The sequence below is a fragment of the Pelodiscus sinensis genome, chromosome 2 (assembly GCF_049634645.1).
Source record: "Pelodiscus sinensis isolate JC-2024 chromosome 2, ASM4963464v1, whole genome shotgun sequence".
Lineage (NCBI taxonomy): Eukaryota > Metazoa > Chordata > Testudines > Trionychidae > Pelodiscus > Pelodiscus sinensis.
In genome coordinates, this window is record NC_134712.1 from 191,886,840 (window position 1) to 191,912,146 (window position 25,307).

The 25,307-nt window shown below is 38.8% G+C and overlaps 1 protein-coding gene across 1 annotated transcript in view; it reads right to left on the reverse strand.

Annotated features, from left to right (window-relative positions):
• Nucleotides 1-25,307, reverse strand: part of KCNH8 (potassium voltage-gated channel subfamily H member 8) — a 311,959-nt gene that overhangs the window by 251,568 nt on the left and 35,084 nt on the right. The window lies entirely within an intron of this gene.

Genomic DNA, 25,307 nt, shown 5'->3' on the forward strand with positions numbered 1-25,307 from the left:
TCTACCTGCATTCCAGATCCATATGCTTCTAGCCTGTGTGCTGCAATGGTGCTTGCTGGAGTAGCTATGGAGTAGCATAGTTTCTGAAAAGTTTTATTGGTGGGAGCAACATTTCAGCACAGGCTATGTCTAAAGTGCACTGCTTTTCTGAGATACCAGAGGTATCCCGGAAAAGCAATGCTGCATCCAAGGAACGCATCTGCTTTTTTGGAAAAAAAATTGAAAAAGCAGACGTGCTCTTTCATCATTCCTGTAAACCTTATTTTACAAGGCGTAAGGCATGTGTCAAAATTTTGGAAAAGCCTCTTTCAAAAGTAAAGCAGAAAGACACTGCAAATTGCGGTTTTTTTTCCGATTTAAATCTGCAGTCTAGATGTAGCCATAGAAACGTACACAGTTAGCTGAATTTAAGTTGCTGTTCCTCAACCTAACTTTGTAGTAACAAAAGACAGGACTATGCAGCACTTTAAAGACTAACATCTCTATAACTTCCAGGTTTTCCAGGTATTAGTTATGCTGGTGGAAGCTGGGATAACAGAGCTGAAGGTGTGCCACTTTTTGGGCTATTGTCTCTCCATCCAGGTTCCTGTTACTATAGATAGGTAAAGTCAAACAGATGGATTTATAGACATATTTTTCCAGACGTGGACTAGCAAAAAAGAGAACAGCTGATTTCTTAAAATTTAAACTACACTATGCCAATCTTTGTCAGCTATGCCAAAGAATCTCTTCATTCATTCTTAGAGTTTGATTCAGCTCTAGAGCTTCAGAATTTGGCATAACTTTTATATTACAGGGACATACATAAATTCATCTGCCATATGGCTGATCTGGAAGTATTTTGCCATTTTCCAGTGATGCTGGTTTCCAAATCTACCTCTTAACAACATTGGATTGTTCCTCCTTTGCCTGCATCCGCCAGATGTACGTACAAAGGAGGCAAAAATGAATATATTTACATGTTTTCCATATATTTTCATTCGAAACTAAGTTCTTAAGATAATTCACTAAGCATAGCTGATTCCAGAGTATGGTAAGAAATTTAACATTTTAAAAACAATTTAAATTTAAAATGGAAAGAACTAATTTAATATAAATAGGGGGAAAAGTTCTTTACTAGCTTTCAACTAGTGAGAAGTTTCAGTTACTAAATATTATTCTGTGGATCTACTTTTGCTCCTTTTGCATCATTATAACTATTCCCCAGGACCTGTATCTAGGCAAGGTTAAGGAATGAAACAATCATTTTAGTTCTGAAATTTTTCCAATATCTTTTGCTTGACTTCCTTTTTGATTTTACAGGAAGGAATTGATATGCTAATGTTAGGTGTTTTACTAGTGCACCCATTACTCTGCTATCTAATAACTCAATCTCAGAATAAAAACGCAATGGTGCCTGCTGGAGTAACTGCAGTATAGCGCAGTAAATTTATACTTTCCATATATACATATGGTATCAATCCCTTTTCTTGTTATCCCCACATAATAATTTGTTTTCAGTCTTTTTTTTAAAAATGATATATGATTTCACGGAAGTTAAGTAAAGCTTATTAGTTTTGCACATTATCCTGGAAGCAACTTAGGCTCAGCTTTATCTAGCTGCTCTTCATCCAAGTGCTTATTTTAGTCCTAGTTACACAGAGAGGACTCTAGAATTTTATCTCATGTACTTTTCCCACAAATTTAATTCCAAATGTTCATTAAAGCACATTTAACTTTCACATTCTTCATTATATTATGTATAAAATAGTTTGACTGAATAACTTTGCTAAATAGGTAACTGTTACATTTCCCAATTTGTCACATTAATCTTTCCTTATTAGAGTTAGTAGTGCTAGTGACACTTTAAAAGCAAGGAACCAGTATTAATTGATCCAATCACATATAGCTTCTAAAGCTAATGACAATCTTCCTTTGCTCAAATTGCTTTCTTTAATTGGAATCAGACTGAAGCAGCCAAATGACCTATTTTCTCCTCTTCAAAATCCAATATAATTTCTTATTTGAAACAATATTTCTGGTAGAGTATTTATACTTTACAATATGCTGAATGCTAGAAGGTTATACTGGGGTGAGATTTTGTAATCTGTGGTAATGTACTTCTCCTCCCTGATCAAGAAAGGATGCTTCTGTTATTGAGATTTCATATTCTAGAGGATTTATTTCTGTAAAACGTTAAACAGAAAGCATACCCGTAACAGAATGAATATGCAAATTATAGAGCATTCCAAGAAACTGTTATCCAAAAACCAGACAAGTACCTACTCCTTCTCCATGTGACAGCTGAATTCTATTGGTATTTTAATTTTGTTAATCAGCACATTTCTCAGGACACAGGACTGTTGGTAGCTCAGCAACACTGTTAACAACGTACCGGCTGATGTTTCTGCCTAAAGCAATGATGTTGATGTCAGTTTGTCAAGCTCAGTGCAGTGCATCTGGGCTTGCTGTCTTGCTGGAGACTGTGAATATTTCCCAAAGCCCTAACTTCTATATTCTATGTTTGGTTTAGGAACATAAAGTGCATTCAGGGCCTGGAAAAGACCATATTGTCTGTAGAAAGGCCTTCCTCTTACTAAATACAGACTCACTGTTTCAGCATCTTAAAAAGCAATTGCAACAAGTAACTTGCTTTTCTGACCCTTACTCACCTAGCTTTATCACAGCATAATAGCCATAACTGGTAGTTTAATGATAAAAAATGGCATAACTCATAGGGGAATGGAATGTTCTTGATTTAAGTTTTATGTGGTACTTATATTTATGACTATGTAACAGGGTAGCAATCAGTTTCAGAAATATTCATTAATACAGTTGAATTTGCTGAAGAGTTTTACAGAATGCAATAACTTCTCTCAGACAGAAGGAATTCTATACATTTACTGATTCACCACAGTACAGCAATTTTCAGTAAATATACACAGTACAGTATACACATCCCTACACTCTTTCTTGCTATTGTTCTCACCAAAACACCCATATGGTATAGCCACTAACATGCCTTTTTACTTCAGATTTTTGTTTTAATTACCTGTCCAGATAAGCCATTCCAAACTTTTTCTTCTAGTAAAAAAAATGAGCATTTGACTATGGTTTTCTCTAACATCGGGTAGTTCTAAATCAAGTCCTGCTGCCTGGAATCCCAGAAGAGCATTTCAGCAGCTAGAACAAAGCGATCAGCCCAAGGCCCTGATATCAAGCCCCTATTTCCTGGTTACGTTCCCTATGCTAGGAAAGTGGTGGCAGCACAGAGCCAGCTGATGCTCTACCATCTGGTTATGACCCCACTCTGGGATAATCCTTAGGTAGGTGCTTGAACTGGCTGTGCCACCACAAAGGCGTAGGTCCAAGATAGTGGAAAACCAGCCACCTTTTGTCCAACAACTTCAATCCTATCCCAAGTTTTCAGATACCAAATTCACAGTTTTGAAGTCTTGTCTTTGTTTCTTTGATATGAGATAAGTCAAAGGTGGTTTCTTTCATATATATTGCAATCCAAAGTCCTTTTACTTCTATTTTAGCTATAATTTTTGCTGTGACTAAGCCTCAAGAAAGTGTATTGGATATGCATCACTCAATGATTTTGTTTAATGGTAGAGCTAGCTGATTATCTTCACCAGCCTGTACCTCATTCCAGATTCAATGCAGTTAGTTACAGCACAGATTCAATGGCCAGTTCTTGGCATTTATGCTTATTGGGAAGCAACGCTTCCTCCTTTTAATCAATACAACTGCTCATTTCAGATGGAGTCTAATGACAGACATACCATTCTAAATATCCCCTTAACCTTGCTGTCCCTTGATTAATTTCTTAGCATCAGTCTCTTAATAAATATGTGGGTGGGGTGGTTAATGACATTACTGATCAGTTGTTATCTGAAGGACAAATCCCTTAATCATTAGTTTGATCTATTTTCCCTGCTAGATGAAGATCCAAAAACCACACTTTTTTTTTTAAAAGAATGAGCCACTTGGTTCAAAACAGATGCAATTGAGCAGCATCCAGCTTCCAAGGAAGACAAGATGCTCAGATATCACTTTCTGGCTTTGATTTCCACTTAACACAAATATTGAAGAACTGCCCCCTTCCCCCACACACATCAGAATAGCTCATAGAACAAAGGTTATTGCACTCAGGGTACGTCTACACTTCAGAGATTTTTTGGAAGAATGGCTGTTTTTCCAAAAAAAACTTCAATTACATCCACACTGCACATACATTCTACCAAAAGAAAATCTAAAGAACAGAGGTTTTTTTCCAACATTGGTAAACCGCTTTCTATGAGGAAGAAACCTTTTTCCGAAAGAGCTCTTTCGGAAAAAGGCAAGTGTGAATGGGGAAGAGTGAGTTGTTTTGAAAGAAGAGGAAAGAGGAAAATGCACTGGTGCCCTGGTGGCCACTCCATCCATAGTAATCACAGCTGAAATACGAGATAGCATCCACACTGAATGGATGCTATTTTTTGAAAAAAGCAGATCACTTTTTTTATGTGCTTTTGCAGTGTGGACGCTCTCTTTTGGAAGAAGTTTTTCAGGAATATCTCTTCCAGAAAAGCTTCTTCCAAAAGAAGCCTGAAGTCTAGACATAGCCTCAGAGAGGTACAAAATACTTGTTCAAATTCCTTCTCTTCAGAGGAGGAAGGGATTCGAACTATGGTGTCCCATAACCAGGTGGCTGTGTCTAGACTGGCAAGTTTTTCCGCAAAAGCAGCTGCTTTTAAGGAAAAACTTGCCAGCTGTCTACATTGGCCACTTGAATTTCTACAAGAACACTGACGATCTCATGTAAGAAATCAGTGCTTCTTGCGGAAATACTATGCTGCTCCTGTTCGGGCAAAAGTCCTTTTGCGCAAAAGCTTTTGCGCAAAAGGGCCAGTGTAGACAGCTCAGATTTGTTTTGTGCAAGAAAGCCCCGATTGCAAAAATGGCGATTGGGACATTTTTGCGCAAAAGCGTGTCTAGATTGGCATGGACACTTTTCCGCAAAAAGTGCTTTTGTGGAAGAGTGTCCGTACCAATCTAGATGCTCTTTTCCACAAATGCTTTTAACGGAAAACTTTTCCGTTAAAAGCATTTGCGGAAAATCATGCCAGTCTAGATGTGGCCGGTAAGTATCCTAAGTACTAGGCTAATTATGATAGTATCATTCACAAATGAAAGACTTTATGCTCCCCTCCATTTATTTTGTGAACTTGCCTGATCTAGTGGATGACCTCTCAGCGCAGTACTGAATCAGGCAAGTGAATTAGGCAGCTGAACACACATGGTTTGTAAACTGCTTTGGGCCTTAAGCGGAAGAAAGAGGCGTGCCTAGACACAGATAGAAGGAGGAATGCACCGGCTCAGAACCAGAAACACAGGTGCCTAGCAAATCTGTACTGTTTAAAAAACACACACATACATGCACACACACACACACACACACACACACACACACACACACACACACACACACACTATGGCACCAAGTGAGTAAGCACTGAACAATCTTCAGCAGGAGTTTTGTCCCTAAAATAGGGATTAATAGTTTGGCTACTCTTACACTTACTTACAACATTACAGCTGTATTAATGTGGTGCTTAGTGTGGATGCTCCCTACACGGATGACAGAGCTTCCTCTATAGGTGTAGTTAATCAGCTTCCCCAGGAATCGGTGGTTATACGAACAGGAGAAGCTCTTCTGTCAATGTAGTGCTGTCTATACTAGGAATTCAGGTGGAAGAACTGTGTCACTGTCGGGTGTGGAAATTACCCCCTCTCAAGTGACAGTTACATGGACATAAGTTCACAGTGCAAATCAGGGTTTAGCTGTCTAACACTTTTGGCGTATCCAAAGAACAAAAGTTACATAATTCCTTTTCTTTTCTTACCATGTAAAATACATGAGAAAGTAGGGAGCAGTAGAGAATAAACATGTCTTCCCTGAATATCATCACAATTTCCTGTGCCTGAACTCCTTCGGAATCATGTTCTAAATGAGGCAGCATGAATGCCATTTTAGTCAAAGCATACTTTTTCCATCTTCAGAAACAGATCTATTGTGTACCCTCTTCCAAATAAAAATCATCAAATTTTCTATGCTCTGGATTTACACGGGTGTAATAGAAGTAACTCAATTGACTTTAATAGAGTTACCCTAATTTATCTGAGGCAGGAATCTGGCAATACAGATTAGATTTTACTTCTTTTGAAAAATGTTTCAGTTAAATAGATTTTTTTTCTTAGCAACTGGTGAATTACACTCTGATTTAAATACTCTTCCATTTTTCACTGAAAATATTTACTAAGGGAAAGGAAATAATGGCAAAACAATTAGCATTTTCACCATTTTAATTAAGTGATTTTTTTAAACCACAAAATCATGGTGAAAACATAAATAAGAGTGTAAATGTCTTGATTTTAGTACCAACTAATGTAATTGGTTTTCAAACCTATTATTCCCTCTTTTATATTAATCATATAGCTTCTTGGACAGATGTTACGCTATTTATTCTCTTGCTGATTTTTTTAAGTCCCTCCCATTGCAAAGTGCAAAAGAATGGCACAGAATGACTTTGCACATGTGAGTTTGGAAAATTTGATAATCTCAAAAATGTGCTTCTAATTCTTCACAGTTTGTCTTTTCTCACCTACTGCATGTGTGAGAAATGCATGATTACTCTGTTGGGAAATTGCTTGTTAAATTAATAAGCATTGAAAGTAATAAAAGCACAGCAGTGGCAGCTCCAGAGCAAAAGAATGAAAGATTTGCCAACAGATTTTTCAATGAAGAGCTATTTCACTTAGTTGTTTTCTATTGCAATTTCAACAGTCTAAACTGTTTAGGAATAAGTTATAATTTTTCCAATTAACACAAGAAAATGAAAACCATATTAAAAGGTAATTTTGCATCTTTTCTTCAGACCTCTGTGTTATTGAGCTAACTACTTCCTTGCTTGCTACCTCTCTGAAATGAAGCAGAGAGGTTAAATATACTAGGAAGATAAGGCAAACTTCCTTGGTTTTGTAACCAAGATCTGTTGGGAATTACTGGTTCTCTCTTCCCGCTCTGAAAGAATTTCAAGATGAAATATGTGCACCTATTCAGATATCACAATATCAACCATCTCCTGATTAATGTCTTATTTGGTTCTGTTTGTTAGAATTACAGATCCCTAACATGTATCAACTAAATCATTTCAGGTCTATTCTTCCGGACTATTATTGGTTATTGCCAGGGCTGACAAGCATCTTGATCAGACACTTGACTGATTGGCCAGTGCAAATGAAACTCCTAACACAGCATCAGAAATTCAAGCCCTTTCTTGAGGAATGGATTTATTTCTCAAAATGAAGACAAACACAAACCATACTACAAGGAAAAGAATCCTATGTGGACTGCTCCTGATGGTCAAAATAAAAAAATAAATATATAAAAACATTTTTAAACAATCATTGACCTGTGAACAACCCACTTCAAACCTAGCTTCATCAAAACAAATTATTACTTATATATACTCCTGCTTCTATAACTTCCACTTCCATTCATCTGATAAAGTGGGATTTACCCATTAAAGCTTATGCCTTAATAAATCTTAGTCTTTAAGCAACCACGGAGACTAACACAGCTACCCCTCTGAGACAAACCAAAACAGATAAGCTAGGTCTTGCGGCCTCCTTAAAGTTTGTGCACCTGCCCACAAAACAGATATCTCTAGCAAGCTTTTCCAGCTAAGTGGCATGTAGAGCTCCCTTCAAGGATTCTTCCTTTGTCCCAAGGTCTTTTACTCTCTGCATGTCTCTTTTCCTAGCTGAACTACTGTCTGGTGTTTTATTTGAAGACTAGGTGACATGAAGGCTATAACCTGATCTGTGACCTCATATTCATCATCTGGGAGGCAGCTCAACAGACACAAGTGAGAACTAAACTAATCTTCTTTAAAAGCACCATTGCATCCTGTGGTTGGCCATTGAAAATGAAAACGAATAAAAACAAAACAAAAAACAAAAACTGGGAGGTATAGTTAAGATGTGAACTCAGAACAATTTTATGCAAGAGGTAATATATTAAATAAAACACAGTTACTAGATTTGTGAAGTGATTGTTTACTGTATCATTTTGCTTATCAGTCTTCACTGGAAACCATCTATATCAAGATATGAATACCATACTTTACTTATAGTTACAAATGGCTTTATGCTTTACACACAAATCAAGTGCTTTTGTATGCCATTCACAAAAGCTATTTTCTGACCTTTATAACTAAGGTGACATATTCCCCACTTTCAAATAAGCTCATTTATGTGCTTTTCAAGACAAGACCCACATACTGTTTATTTAGAACCTAGTACAACAGGACCTGTTGTGACTGAAACTTTTGGTTGCTACTACCTTAATGATTACAATCCCAGTTAAGCAGGGTACTTAAACATGTATATAACTTGTACATTAAATAAAATAATCCCATTGGCTATTTGTCAATGTGTTTACAGTTATGCACATGCTTAAATAGCTTCCTTAATCAGAGCCATATATTAGTAAGAGTATTAACAATCTATGAACAATACTTAAAGTTATTGCCAACTTAGTTATCCTATCAATGATCTGTGCTTCTACTATGCATCTGTTAGATCCAATATACTATTCATAAGGAGGCAGCTCCTCCGCTGTATTTAATAGTCACAGCACAATTCATTTCACACGGCTCTGATTATTTATTCCAGCTACAAATCTATACTTTCCATATTATATTTGCCATCATTTAACTATTGTTTACCATATAAAATATATATTTTGCAATTGTAGTGGTCAATTGTGGAAGAACTTTGTATGTAATAGTTTAGGGGTGGTGAGGCCTACATTCCTTCCTCCCTCTCCCTTTTCCCTATATCTGATGAGCCAGAAGCCAGTCTTTGGGAACATACACCATTTAAGATAAGCATTGTTGCCAGCATAGTAAGAACAAGTATAAGATAAGGTTAAAGGACAAGAACGCATAAACAACTCTGTTAACCCTAAAATACTGATCACGTGTACAGGGCCAAAGGAAAAGAAGATCCAGATCAGAACCAGATCAATAACTAACAGCTAAGCTCTACATCAGCACTAATGAGTAAGCCCTGGAAATTTCGAAACAGGGCAGGAAAACTGTATTTAAGGCTGCCTCAGAGCCTAGCAAATCGGACTTCGCTGATGGGCTTTGGGTACCAGCGCCTCGGAAACTGAGACAACCTCCCACTTCATCCAAAGCCTACACGGAGTCCCAGGCTTGCAGGAAGGGACATAATATGTCACTTTCTTTGTTATATTATTCTTCCGTTTATGGGGCACAGCTGTTAGCTGTCAAGAAATAAACTACTTGTGCTTGACAGATACCTGTGTGGCATCCTTTATACTTTGGGAACCCAGTGTTGGACCTGAGACTTACTCTTGCCAGTTAAACAATTCATTCTGCCATATATATAGGAGATATTACAACTTAAGCTCCATGACCAGAGGGTTATCAACCCAACCATCCCTGATAGGTGTGGCTCCATCACACCTACCAAATTTCAAGAAGTCCTATGATGTATTTGAGCCACAACCTGTGAAATAGATCCATGCCCCTTCAGGCTCAAAAACAATGAAGAAGGATGCCCACTACTAATTGAAATAGTGTTTCTGTATCTTTGTGGAATCACTCTCCAGCCCAAACAAATCTGTGTCATGTCCTTCCTTCAAGGACAGTTTTATTGTTTAAACACAAACTTTAGGGAAAAAATCAGAAGTCAAAACACTTCTTCAGCCCACCATGGACTACAGCTCCCATAGGCATTTCTAGTTTCTGTCACTGCTAAAAGACAGAGACACTCTTCCCTTCAACCCCGCTGCTTCAGGAAGCAGCTGCTGCTAACTCTCCAATCTCAGTCATTATAACCATCACCTGACTCCCTCCCAAAGAGGTCTGATAATGGAACATGGTGGGCTTGCCCCACGTCCCAGCCCTTTATAGGGAAAGACCACTCTATTTAACTTCTTGCAGAGAAGCACACTTATCAAACTCCTTGAAAATTCTCAAGAAGCTAACATCTGCTCTGAAAATCTTTTTTGGCTACCATCCCACTTTTAACCTGCCATTCTGGGTTGAAAAACTGAGAAGTAGCAACTCTGATAAAATATGACATGAGCCAACATCCTGGATGCCTCACTGGGTGAAGATTGGGACATAGTAAAGACAGCTCCAGTTGCACAAAAAGATGATCTCCTCATGAAGTGGAACACAGATAAAATCTCCATGCACATACTGCTGGACCTCTCTGTAACCATTGACATAGTGGACCAAAAGTACTATTAACATCACATGGTATAGCAGGAGTACAGTAGATGGCTCACTACTACAGTGGCACCATTTTTTTCTTTCTGGCCAAATAACGTTGGATAACTGTTCCTCCTCTATGAAGACCTCCTCCTGCAGGGTTTCATATGAATCCATACAATCCCTCTTCTTTTAAATATCTACAAGTGGCTACTGGGGGATATAGAGAGATACTTTGGGTTTGGCTCCTACCAGCATGCCAACAGCACACAATTATATATCTCATTCTCAACTGATGCAACCAGAGACATTATTAAAATGTCTTGATGCTGACAAGAAATTAGCTCTTGGATGAAGAGTAGTTGGTTCAGGCTATACTCAAGCAAGACCAAGTGATACTGGTTGGCAAAAGCAGTGTCTCCATTTTCTATCAAAAGCTTACAACTCCCATTGTTCAGGTGCTAAATTCCTCATTGTGTTATGCTGCCTCAAGGAAGCATTTTCATTTGTAACTGCAAATGGAAAGATTCTCTAAGGACTTCATACAATTCCTGTTACTTTAGTCACATATTTAAGGGGTCCCAGAGTTAGATATTGTTTTACTTCATCTGGAAGCAGAAATAATTTTGCCAAATCAGCTTCCAGAAGCCACATTTTTAAGCTGTCATAGATTGCCTCTAGCCATTTAAAATCATTATGCAAAAATAACAAATTGCAGCACATGTTTATACATAAAAGCAGTCTATAGCTTCTGTTGGATGAAATAAGTTTAAGCAGTTATCACTAGTTTCTAAAGTAAATTCAACCTATTCATTTGTTAGGGATTTTGTGAGTAAAAATTTAGCAGCCCAGTAGAAGAAATACTTAGTCAGAAGGGCAGACTAAATGAATCTTAAGATGTTTTGGAAAAAGTAAGGCAACTTTTACTTCATTTCCTAAGTGAAGTAAGGGAAATTAGCTTATTGGAAGATGCTGTCCTCATTTTCAGTCAGTTCAACTATTTTTGATGAGTAGCACACTACTCATCCATCCTCTCTAAATCATCCTTAATTACTAAATAGCCCTTAACAAATGCATCCATTTCACACTCAACAGTAGTGGCAGGAGATATAAAACAAGTTGCAAGAAACAAGACAGCAATAATAAGTATTTACTTTAAAACTAATTATCAGATACTTCATAATACATGAGTTGGAAATAATGTAAGTACTTGAAATGGTGACTTGAGGACTCCAAGTCTTAGCAACTCACAGCACAGTATGATTTGACAGGATTTGTATAGCAGAGTTAAAACAGAAACCATTGTTCAGAATATTATTGTGATAAGTGCTCCCATGGTTTCCACAAGAAAGAAAATTTCTGGATACTTCATTTGAGAATATTGTTTATATCCTGCTGACCTAAATGTAGATTTGTCACATTATCCCAGAGTAATCTAGTTCCCATGTGCCATAGCAGTCTAATTTTTCAGGATCTACCCTTGAACTTGCTGATTTTATTTTTTGGCTACATTGTCCAGGTTTCCCATTTATGATACACATCAGATCAGAGCCCCAGATCAGAGCCGGGCTGACCGGGAGTGGGGGAGGGGTAGTGCATGCTCCGCACTCCCAGGGGTGGCACCGCGCTCTCAAGGCCCACGAATGCTCGGGCCAGCCCTGCATCAGATATCTCAATTGAGAAATAAAGTTCACAATAACAAATCTCAGACAAGAGAGTTAGGACAAATTTAAGATACTTCAACATCATTTAAGCATCTGACATCAATAGCAATAAGCCAATCACCACAGACTTTATAAAGGCTCCGATCTACAAATACATCTTACAAATTTTTGTCCGTGAAAATTACTACAAAATTCAGAGCTTTGAAAATGAAGTTCCATGAAAGCATGTCTGTTAGTGATGTGGGAATTTTTTGACAATTCATACCACAGAAAGAAAATTGGCTCTTGGTCAATTTGATTTTTCATATGAAAGACATTCCTTAAACACTTCTTCAGTGTAACATTAATTTGTTTACACTCTCCTTATATATTCAACTATCCTAGCAACAAACTCAACAAGAAAAATTGTTTTGAAGCCATCTATTATGACAAAAAGAGAGCTTCAAATGAAAATCTTTTTATTTGAAGCTTTGTGCCCCTTGCTCCTTATTTGTCATCTGAAGAATGTGAATGTTAAAAACATGACCACTAACCTTCTAGTCTCTTACTGCCATGTCTTAGAAGTGATAGCGGAACTGAGTAATTCATTGGATGAGAACTGTAGGAAAGATTCTTATGGGGAACTGAACATTCCCTGAACAGAGAGCGCTTTGTTTTAAAAATCTGAATCCTCAAATTGCAAAAAAAAATAAAAATAAAAAAAAAATTCTTAGCAAAATATTTTTTAAAAACTGTATCTACTCAGCTGTAGGGCTAGAGTTCCTCAGCCTGAACTAGCTCTCTTTTCTGTGCAGAATCTGGACACAATTGTCCAGTTAAGCTTCCCCAAGGGGGTAAATGACTTCATACCTGGAGCAATGCCAGAGAAGCAATTCTCCAATACACTCATGCATAAAGAGTGTGTTCAAGGAGAAAATAGGTGCATTAGCAATAGGGCATACCACGTTTTTATTCAGTTATTTCTCAGCTTTTGTGTGATCCCTCAGGGTACGTCTATACTGTAATTAAATGCCTGCTGCTGGCTCACGTCAGCTGACAGATTCTTGGGGCTTAGGCTAAAGGGCTGTTTAATTTTGTTGTAGACTTGCAGGCTCAGTTTGGAGCTTGCGCTTTGCAACCCTGGAGAGGGAACAGACAGAAGGGAGTGACACCAAGCCATGAGTTCAGCCTGAGCCCAAGTGTCTGTCTACAATACAAATATACTGCCCTGCAGCTCTGAGTCAGCTGACATGAACTAGCTGTGCAGAAATACTCATAGGGACCACATCTAGTTTGCATAAATTAGAGCAACCCGTAGGCTGCACTAATTTAAACGGGGGCCTGACTATAGCTTCAGAATTAGTGAACTATAAACTGCCCTCTTCCATGCTGACTACATCTTGGTGAAATAGTAAAGAATCTTCCTCTTACTTTCTCTGTATTCACTACTTAAGAGATCATAGATATAGTAGCCCAATGTCTGAGAGTCTGTAACGCTGTCTGTTCCCTCTGGGCAGCGCTGTTGCCTGAAATGCTGGCTGTTCCCTCTGGACAGCCCGTGCTGCATGGGGAGTCCGGGGCCCAAACGGCCACTTGCGCCGCTTGCTCCCCCGCGGCAGCCCAGCTGAGCAGCGCAAAAGTCAGCAGAGCACCATGGTGGGAGGGGAAGGGGGGCGGGGTGGTGTGGTACATGGCCAGGGAGTGGGGCGTGGCCATGTACATCACCACTCTGCCCCCCTTTGCCTCCTGCCGCAGTGCTCGGCTGACTTCTGCGCTGCTCAGCCGGGCCGCCGTGTGGGAACAAGTGGCGCAAGCGACCGTTTGGGCCCCGGACTCCCCATGCAGCACGGGGAGTGTGGAGCCCAAACAGCCGTTTGGGCTCCATGGTCCCCCAAGTGAGAGGCAGGAGGTGGACGAGAGCTGAGGGGGGGAGGCAGTAGAAGGAGAAGAGAAAGAGACGGAGAGAGAGGCCAGAGGCTCAGGAGATAACCTGTCATAAGGCGGGATTTTCAGGTAATTGGCTAGTTATAGTAGAGTTCAGTGAAATCTAACATGTCTGATATTTTAAAGGCAGATTGTATGTGTGGGGGTTTCCTTTTAAACAGACACTTACATTGATGCAGTCACTTGAAATTATTTCTGCAAACATGTTCACTTTAAAAATACATCTGTTGAGCTCAATTTTATTTCTTTTACCAGAGAGCAGATTACAAAGAGGGCACTTTAAAAAGTAGTTTGATAAAAGATGTTTCTAAAAGAGTTACATGAATCTGAAAAAGTATGAAGACAATGCAAGTGAAGGGCCCATTTCAATCCCTACTGAAGACAATCCAAGTTGGCATTGACCTCAGTGGAATTTGAAATAAACCACAGAAAAGAACAGCAATGGATAGGAAGTGACAGGGACCCAAATATGCTAGCATTATACAATGGCTTTAACACTAGGAATGTGTTTCTCTTCAGATTCAGGCCTGACTCCAAACTGAGTTTGCTGCTTACTTCTAATAGAGTTACTCCTTCAGTTTCAGTGGGACTTAAGTCTTTTGTTGTTGTTGTTGAAGGTCCTGGGTTCAATTCATTGAATATCTATCTAGGCTTCCATGTTTCATTACACAAGCACACATTGTTATGAAACCAGGCCAAACAGCTCTAGAATCAACATACAGAAAACTTATCATGGGACTCCCAAACTTGAATGTTTCAGAAATTCAAAGATTTTTAGCTGGATTTTCCATTCTGTTTCAGCTGCAATGTTAATTGAGACACCAAATATTGTGCATAAATATGAAGTGCAGAAAAGTTACATATGAATGTCATAACAGTTTTGAATTACTATCAAATCCTTGCTTGACAAATAAGCTCAAAGATCAGTTAATGTAGTTAACTATTAAACGATATCTAGAGGGAGTTGTAGAACCCATTGCCATGGAAAGCACAGTTCCTATAGTTTTAAATTAGAGTGTACATCAAGGGCAGAGAACCTCAGGCTTGGGGGCTGGATGTGACCCCTGGCTTGCCTGGATCTGGCCCCCAAGGCTCAGGGATCCCCCCTGAATTGGGGGGCCTGCACTGGTACTTCACACCAGGGACGCATTATGACTTTCGTGGGCCCCAGGCACTTCTTCCTTCGTGGGCCCCTTCCTCCATAAAAAAAAATATATTAAAAATTATTTTTGATATAACTTTAAAAACTTCAACTTTTTTTTTCTGTTTTAGGCAAAATTTAATAGATTTTTGTGGGCCCCAAAAAGTTTCATTTTTTTCTGATGTGAGAAAAAAATTAAAACATTTTCTTCGACCCTAAAAGTTCATTTTTTTCCTTCTGATTTTAAAAGAAATTAAAACATTTTCGTGGGCCCCTAAAAGTATTGTGGGCCCTAGGCACTGTGCCTACTGTGCCTAATAGATAAGTCAGCCCTGCTTCACGCCCTCCCCCTCACCTGCGGGGCTAGAGCATAGTCTGCCCGCCCCCAGGCTCTGGTGTGCAAGGGGAGTGTGGGAAGTGTTTTTCTCACTCTCAGTGAGGGGCTTCTCACTTGTGTGAGGCTCCTGACTGATTTTTCTATGGGTCAATAGCCCCCAACACAAAAAAGGTTCCCCACTCCGGGTGTATATAATGATCCTGGTTAAGAGGAAAGTCTGCATGTAACTTTCCTTAAACAATTGTCTTGGTCCCACTTCTCTGGGTAGTGAGAACTCAGACAGATTTCATACAATTAAAGTAACATTGTAGAAAAATGACAGTTTTGCATATATAATACAATCTAAGTAACATGGAAACTTTATCTTGAAGAGATAATGTCAAAAAGCACAGGGAAACTTAGAAAAGAAACTAATACATCCAAATGGATACTCAAACAAATATTATTTCTAATCCTTTCATTTCAAATGGGCTTTGGGGGGAAAAGGTGTTTAGTCTTATAACATTTTCCTACAAAACATTTGTAGGATAATTGGGGTGGAAGGAAATGCATTTAAGGGGGAGAACTGGAAAGAAAATATTCCTATTTCAATTCATCCAGGTAACAGAGTTTAGGAAATAAACAAACAGAAAGAAAGCACATAGTAGATGCCCATTCCACAATTTCTAAATAATCCATTTCATTTCCAGAATGTATAGAGTAATTAATAATTACTCTATAGAGTAATGTATAGTGTATAGTCAAACTGCGAGGGTGATGAACTGAAACCAAAAAGACCAAGGTTCCATTTCCAGCTCTGCCATTAACTTGGTATATAACAATGGACACATCACTTTATCTCTACGTCTGTCTCCTCTACTACCTTTTGTTCAGTGTCTATAGATTGTAGTGAAAAAGTTATTTATATCTATCCCCAAAGCAAAAAGTATCACAGATGTCACAGAACATTGTACAGAGAAAAGCCCATTATAGCTTAGAGAAAAGAATGAAAGCATTAGCCTAAATTCTTTGTAAACTCAAAGATCTAGTGATTCAGTATCTTCCCACGATGTTCTTACAAACTGAACTTGGAGTTATTGAACAACAAAGTCAGAGGTATATGCAGAAGTCAGTTAGTACAATGAAGTCATTATAGCCCCTCCATGCCTAACAAATGCATCAAACCCTTGCTTCTGCTTTTATATTCCACAACTTTAATATCAGATACACAGGAAAAAAAAGGAATTCCACATAGCAAGCTGCAGATGCATTCAATGTAAGGGGGGGGGGAGGGGAAGAAGGAGAACAAAGGGAAGTGACAATTCTGTTTGAACCACAAACTAAAAGTAGACAATGATAGAGGGATGCTTGCTGCAGGGGAAGTCGGTCTCTTTTTTACTATGTTAGAAATTATTAAGCAGATAAGCTAAATCTTACCTATGTCAGTTTCTATTAAGAACACTTACACTTGCTTTCCTGAAGTCTTCCCTGTTTCTTAATTTCTAGGGAGATCTATTATCCCTACAAGGTGACAGCAGGGACATATTCAGCAGTCACAATCGGGCACACATAAATAATACGCAGGGAGCATGGAATAGCAGCACAATATGATGCAATAATTACTTGAAAAGGCACTGTCCATTAGATCTGCTTGTTTAATTATTATGCCTGGATTACACGTTAAATTCCTCCTTTCCTGATCAACATCTAAAAATGATTCACCTGGTGGTTTCTAATTTTCCTAATATTTCTCTAGCAATTGCAAATCACCACCACTGCATATATACTCTGCCAGAAATTGTTTATTGATTGAAAATACATGCCAATATATGTTGGGTGAAATGGGGGTAGTCAGCAGACACCTTTGCTTTCCATAGCTCTTCCACTTCTGTCATCCCTATGTTGCTTATTTAAAGAAGTACTGCAAATCATCCACTCGCATAGTTTAAATATCACATTTCTCTGCACCCTCAGGGTGCAGAAAGCTGTCCTGAAGTATTTTGAATTAAAAAAATAATCTGTTAGACCCAGAGGCAAAACCAGAAACTTCCATACAATGTGAAAAATCTTCAAAAGATGTCAAAATCCTAGGATGAATTGTGCTGTCCCAGAGGACCTTCTAATAATAGGTCTATCAGCCCTTCATTTATGGCAGGTTCTTTAAAGAAATAATCTTAATGTGAAAATACTTATACAGAGTCCCTAGGCCACAGACAGAGGAGGAGACAACAAGCACAAGAATGATTCTATATCTTCATGATTAGAGGGCTCACCTAAAAAACAGCAGATCCATGTTCAAAACCTTTTTCTTCATCAGATGGAGGGGGAGAAGGAAGGCTTGAACTGGGAATCTTGTGACTAAGCAGGCTTATAAATTTACCCTAACTTTAAGATAATAGATAAATGTGAGTGAAAATTCATAAAATTGATAGAGAGAGAGAAATTTAGAGTGTCAGAGTCTGTGTATCTGTCTGAGAGATCATTTGTTCAAGGACTCCTCCTTAACCGTAAGAGCTAGGGACACCAAATTTGGTATGTATCTTCCTCTGCTTGAAACTTAAAGCAAGGTCAGGGTTTGGTCATGCCAAGAGAGCCAGAAGCCAGTAGGAAACTGCATCAGTGATAACAGTGACAGAGAGAATGTTAATGGTTCTGGACTAGGAGGCTGGGCTGTTACCTTGTTTTTGGGTGTGGTCCTTAGATGGTGCCAGCGGCTTACTCGGTGCTGGAGTAAGAGGCTGTGCCTCCAGTTCCCACAGTCCTGCTGGTGCTGGTGCAGTCGTGCCAGCAATCAGCACTGTTGATGCCCAGGGCCATGGTTTTGATTCCTCAGCACTCTTGGAACGGAAGAACCCAGTGCCAGATCTTCCCAGTTTATCCCTGGTGTTGACATGTCTGCATGAAGTAGGCAGTAGAGACCATGCTGGTGAGACCGGTTTCTTAGCTGGAGAGCCCAGGTCTAGGGAAGTGACTCTGTTTCTCGGCCCTGAAAGTGTTTGAACAGGAAGTCAAAGTTGCTGATTCTGATGGTTGAAGCACCTATTCAAGAGGAGCATGTGGAGTCGCATCTCCCTGTCTCAGCATGCTCATTAGTTTTGAGCAATGGGGGCACTTTTGATGTAGATATGCCTCCCCAAGGCACTTAATGCAGGAAAAATTCCCATCTGAAGCAGGCAGTGCTTTTTTTGTTACGGTACTATCCAGTATGCAGTACCGGCACCTCCAGTCAGAGATTACCTGGAAAGAACAGAGCGTACCAGCACCTATGTATTCAAATGTCCTACAGTCCCCTGGAAGCAGGTAAGTGTCCCACTTTTTAAAACAAGGCTACTCTGGCATGATGTGGGAGAGGGTCTCCGTTGTCTCTCTCAGTTCAAATTAGAGGAGTTGCCCTCTTGTCTGTTGTCTTCTGTGTTCTTCTTTTCTTTTTTTTAATGCTGCAGCCTTCACGGTGGTTGATAGCAGAGGTTTGGGGGGGGGGAGGGTTGTAAATAAGAACAACGAACCTACTTGAACAATATAACTATTAACTAAACTGTAACAGCCTAACTACTAAGCTAACTATCAACATTCTTTTCTCTCTGACTAGATTCTCTGAGGAGAGAAGCTCACTTTGTCTGCAACCAAGGGCGGCCACATACAAACTGGCACAAACTAGACCACGCATGCAAAGAGAAAGGTGCAAATGGCATGAGGAGCCTGGTGCGCATATGCAGTCTGGCCAGAAAAACTCCGATCTGAGGCACTGGGATGACCCAACACCAACAGAGGAGCACCCACAAGGACATCACTCAAAGAAGAATGAGTTTTACTAAATTGAAAAGGTCACAGAATTACTGCCTTTACTTTCATACAATCAAATTAATTTCTATTAATGCCTTGCTTTGAATATTTTCATTTTATCTTGTCTTTTAATTATCATTGAATGTTGAACTTTGTTTAATTATGAGAAGACTTTGGATAGAGGAGTTGTTTGGCTGCTCTAGTAATTTCCTATGTTCATATTCTCCATTGCCGGCCTATCTTGTTGGTTCAAAGAAGAATTAGTTATTCCTTCGCTTATTGCGCTTATCTTTCTAAAAAGAAGCTGTTCCTCACTGAGTCATTAATTTCACATTTTTGCAGCTTCTATAAAAAGGAACTTCAGATAAAGAAATATACTTGAAATATGCTGTGAATATCACCTTCTCGGAGAAACCCAGCTTCTTTAGTAGCTGCCTTTAATATTACTGATAACAGTGATGGGTTATGGATTATGCTCGTTTCTATTCAAAACAAAGGGAGATAAGAAAAATTTTACCTAGCTTCCTACCAGTCACAAATACCAAATGAAACAAAGCACTGCTAAAGTCATTCCTATGTATTTTCCAACATCAATCCCAGGACTGTAACAAGCTATTTTGAGGTGAGTTATTAGAGAACATGAGAAAAACAATACTACATTTCATTTATATAATTCTACATACATCTTGACCAATTATTTTTATTTTCTCTGAATATGCAAAATAGATGTGGCAGTAATTGCATCTGAGGTTTTCTGTTATAATTACAGCAGCATGAAAATCTCAATACAGTCTCTTTAATGATTTGTTCAAATTTAAAAACAAGTGGCCCCTTTAGTCTGCCTCCCTTATTTATATAAGGATGGATTTGCCCCCTTCAATCTGCTCTGAGTAAGAGGCAGCAGTAGCAGTGCTGTCCCTGGACAGTATGTGGAATGAACTATGACTCAGACACAATATCTGGTTCCTGCTTTCCCAGTGTGCTCGCGCAGATGCAGTGGCTGACGTAATAGAAAGAGAGGTGGTGTCAAGGCTCTCCTCACTGCCTGCTACTGCTGGCCCACTAGCAGCCCACCTGCACAGGAGGAATAGCAGCATTCCATCAACAATTGCTGTCTTTCCCCCACAATATAGGTGCCTAGGGATGGGACTAAAAGGGCAGCTGGAGCACTTAGGGTTACCTGGGAGAAACTAGCCCCGCTTCTTCCCTGGGCACAGAGCCAAGTTCCTTCCACCTTGCCCAGGGGCCAACAAATCTGTTGGCCTTCACTGCATGGACGGAGCAGCACTTCTTAACAGAAGGGCTCAGGTTTCCCACAACCTTTTCTAAAGCAATGGCACAGATACAATCCAAGTTGTTTCAGGGTGGCTAAGCACTGGAATCAATTGCTTGGGGAGTTTCTGGAATATCCCTCACTGAAGCTATTTAAGAGCTGGTTAGATAAACATCTATCAGAGATTATCTAGATGGTGCTTGGTCCTGCCATGAGTGTAGGGGAATGAATTTGACCTCTTCCCACATATCTACACTGGCGAATTCATCACTGGAGCAAACAACGTAAGCCACAAAATCAAAGGGTCATTTAACTGTACATCCAGTAATTTGATCTATGTCATCAAATGCCAGCAGAGCCCCACTGCTATATATATTTGACAAACTGGACGGTCTCTGCAGGAAAGAATCAATGGACACAAATCAGATATATGTAAAGAGAATATACAGAAGCCTGTTGGTGAGCATTTCAGCTTGCCTAATCACAGTCTGACAGACCTGCAAGTAGCTGTCTTATCACAAACCAGCTCTACAAGCCAAATACACGGAGAAGCCCTGGAATCCCAGTTCATCCATAAAATTCTATTCACATGCTAATGGACTCAATCATGATATGGGCTGGTGGGGACTCTACCTACTTAATAACCACTGAAGGTGCTAACAGCTCCCTGAGTGGTATCCTTCCTGTTCTAGGAACTTATCTATTGACTTTTATTTTTATCTGCTTAGGTTTAAGTACCCATTCCTCCAGATACTTAATGATGCTCTGTCTCCCACCCCCTCCCTTTTTTCTTTCTCTCCCCTCTCCTATTTATTTTGAGTTTTCATAACCCCAACTCATAACTCCGGTTATCTGAAGTGGGCTTTGCCCACGAAAGCTCATGCCCACTTTATAGACTACCAAAAAATCTACATGTTTCGTTAGTCTATAAAGTGATACCAGACCATTTGTTGTTCCTTCTAGTTCTAGTAGTCTATGATTAAATTACATTAGGGTCTACTGCAGTCTTCACAGCTAGTTCCATGCACATAAATTTATATGGACCAGATCATTAATGCTTTACAGTGATGAGCACTTCTCAGTGTTTTGACATTAGGATTACTTAACATTTTAGTTATGTTGTGTCCCCCATCCTGCAAATGCTAAGGTGCATTTCGCTTCAAACACATGAGGAGCACCACTGAAATCCAGGGCACTGCTTGCATGCCTAAAAAGCTATGCATATATATAAAACAGTGACAGGACTGGAGTACAAACACAGAGTATGAAAAACTCTCAGCCAGCTATTAGTTATCAACCTATAGAGGAATAATAATGGAAAAAATGAGCATAGGAATGCATTTATGTGGTACAATTCAAAAATACATTCAAGGAGATCAATCTCACTGTGGACATGTCATACGCAGAAAAAGAGCTAAATTTGTTGAATAAATTATTTGCTGTAAGTTGTTCACACAGCTATAATCATCAGTGTTGTTCTTACAGTAGTTAAGGAGAATGAAGTGTCTCTTTATTGGCTAACATGTATTGTTGAACTCAGCTAACTGGCAACTGGCTGCATTCTGAGATAGCTCCTGTCTGTGTATATTTCAAGGAAAGTTCACGAGAAAGCTTTTAATAGCCAGTCTGAATACTGAAGTAATTAATTACTGTGGCATCTAGTATCTCAGTCTAAAACATGTGGCAGGGAAAAGATAGTCATGAAGTACTCTGCAATAAATTCTGCTTCATTCTTTGAAAAATGAAATTTTTGGAGAATTGAATGGTGTTTCCTATATTAAATACTGGGGTTCTTTAAGTGAATGCTATGCTGTATGCTTTATATATATAACCTTCCAGATAAAGGAAGAAAACTGCTTGTACTGAATTCCATGTGCTCCAAAATGTGAAGATCCATAGCAATCATGTTAACGTTTTATGTAAAGGAAAGTACCTTTGTCTCCATTAGCGTTCAGTACTCACGTAGTTCTTCTGATATATGGTTAGGTTGCATTGAAACTAGGTTATATCATTAGTAATCATAGCCCTTAAAAAGCTTTTGAATGTCATTTCTATATTTCAAGAACAGTACAGTACTGTACAGCAAAGGTAAATTTTATGTTAGATTTGGAGAAAAAATACACACACAACAATCTAAGGCTAGCTACAGACTATACAGCTTCATAACTGTACATAAACCTTTCTAAATATGCCTTTGTACAGCATATAGCATTTTAAATAATGTATACAGAAAAATCGCACACAGATAAGTTTTTGTTTATCAGTAATTCCTAGGATACTCATAGAATTTAAGGCCAGAAGGCACAATTATGTCATCTAATTTGACTTCCTATATATCTGACCATTACATTCCACATCATTACCCCTGTACTAAATCCAGTAGATGTAATGTCTCAGCCGCTAGTGGCCCTCAGAAAATTTACAGATTACCACAGAGAGCTAGCTAATCAATTAGTGGACTCTTCCTCCTTGTTTCCACTTGTTAAAGTGCATAAAAATATCATGCATTAATGTACATTTTAACACTATTTATCCTTACAGTAATTGCTGTAGTTGCAACAAAGATGTTATCCAATATTATTGAGAAAAGATATAATCCAAATAGTCCTGTGATACAGTTCATACTGTGAAATGTATATTTAAATTTACAGTGGCAAATTTCTCATTAGTCATACTTGTATGCCCATGTTGTAAGGAGGGAACACTTTGAAACACAACAAAATAGATTCTAATTTCAATTACACTAATGTAAATCCTGAGTAACTCTGCTAAATAGTGATGTTTACAAGTCAGAATAATTGAGAACTTGCAGTAGTAAAAATGAGATAATCTTGCACCAAAATTTTGAGTATGTTGAAGCCCAGATAAGATTAAAGTATGAAATTACCTTCTCATACCTCAATCACTTTTATAGAACATTTAAATATTTTCTCTTTTGAATAAACTCTGAGTAGTACATATCTTACTTTTAATCGTCTTTGTGTAGTATCACATTAGTCAAGAAAATCACCTTACTCTAATGACATGATCACCAAAATTCACTTGTGGATTTATGATGAACACAAGATATTCTGTTAGTGCACTTCAATAGCCAAAAGATAAATCTTTAAAAACGTCTTATCAACTGCTGACAGCAAAAGGCACCCCACTTCACCCAACCAAAACTATTAGAACTTACTTTTCCTTTTCTGGAGACCCTTCACTGAAGGTGTCAGTTATTTCTTTAAGAAACCATTTCTGTACACCAATCAGATATTGAACACCTAATTTGCAAGGTGCATGATTTCTTTGCTTATTTTCTTATGAAGGTATTAATCATTACCTTACATTGTTTTACTTTTCTTGGTTACTAATAAGTTATCAGAACAGATGTTCTCATTCATAAATCAGATGGTACAGAAGCCACTATGACATGTCTGCACAATCTTCCACTGCAGTTACTACACGGGATAAGACTGTGGAAAAAACACTTGCATTGCATTTGGCCCTATACTCTACCAAACCCCAACTGCTGGGGAATCACCATGGGGCAGATGACAACTGACATAGTGTAGTGAAGTCTTCACACTGTTCTGCTTTATGCCAGAAAGAACCTGATGCATAGACAGCCCCAAGATCAGTAAACCACAAAGTCAGATCGTATCTGTCATAGCTGATGGTCATAGCTATTAAGTTTAAACTGTTCTCAGCTGCAAAACCTGTTCAAGAACCCACATCCTCTCTTACAACAAATCAAAAACTGTGAAAGTACTTCCGAAAGCCATTTTAATCACTTAACAGCCCATGGGAATCATAGAGGAATCAAAAGTAACTATGTAATTGTAACTTAATCAGCTAAACTTGTAATCCTACCCAATCAGGTTTATCTGATCAGATCTATTTTCCATAAAACAACACTGATTCATTCTAATTGTATCCCTATCCTTTAGTTTTTTAATCAATGGAAAACTAACAGCTTTTCTCATTAATCTGTTTAGGACTGTTATCAGACTAACCAACCTATAATCACCCAAGTCAATCCCTTTGCCCTTTTTGAATACAGGAACACCATTAGTACTCTCACTGTTCTGAAATTTCCCCAATATTTAACTTGTATTAAAAATCAACATTAAAGAGAGCAGAGATTTCTTTGGCCAACTCATTTAGGATACTTGGGCACAAGTGAACAAGCCTGCTGGTGGTTTTTATTCTTGTAGCACGGGTTCTATACCATTGCTAGGTTCTTTTTTGTTCCTTAAGCTCCTTCCTGTTATCCTTAGCCCTTCCAGTCATGGATTTTTCCCTAATGTCATCTGCTTTCCTTCGCAATTGTCTATACTTCATAACTTCTAATGTGATGATACTCCAGTGCTATGGGGACCCCATTAAGGTCCTGAGACTCTTGGCTCCCATTTCCTGTTCTAAAACCTCACTCAGGCTTGCTCTATACTAGGAGTTTAGCTCAAACTTATCTGCAGTAGGTCAATGAGTCCACATCATTAAGTCCATTCCATCAACTGTAATGGGCTGTTAAAGTCAATTTCAGAATTCCTGCTTTTCACAAGGAATAACAATAGATTCAACCCTGCATGTTTCACTGTGGAGTAGTGCAGATGCAGTGCTGTGAAAGTCAACATTTTTTACTTAACCCATAATAAGGCATAACCCATAATGCAAAGGGGTGGCAGGAACTGTGGGATAGCTACCCATAGTGCATCACTGTCAAAGCTGACAGTAGCCATCCTACTAGGGATTCACTACATTGAACTCTTGTGCACAATAGGGATGTGCACCTTGGATGTTACAAAATTGGGGTCTAAAATTGACCATAATAAATTTATCCTTATGTTGTAGTGTGGACAAGGCCTTAATTGTTTTGCCCCAACCCCTAATAATCCTCTACATCTCTCTGTCCTTCCTGCAGGATGCAGCCACCTACTATATTAAGGAGCCT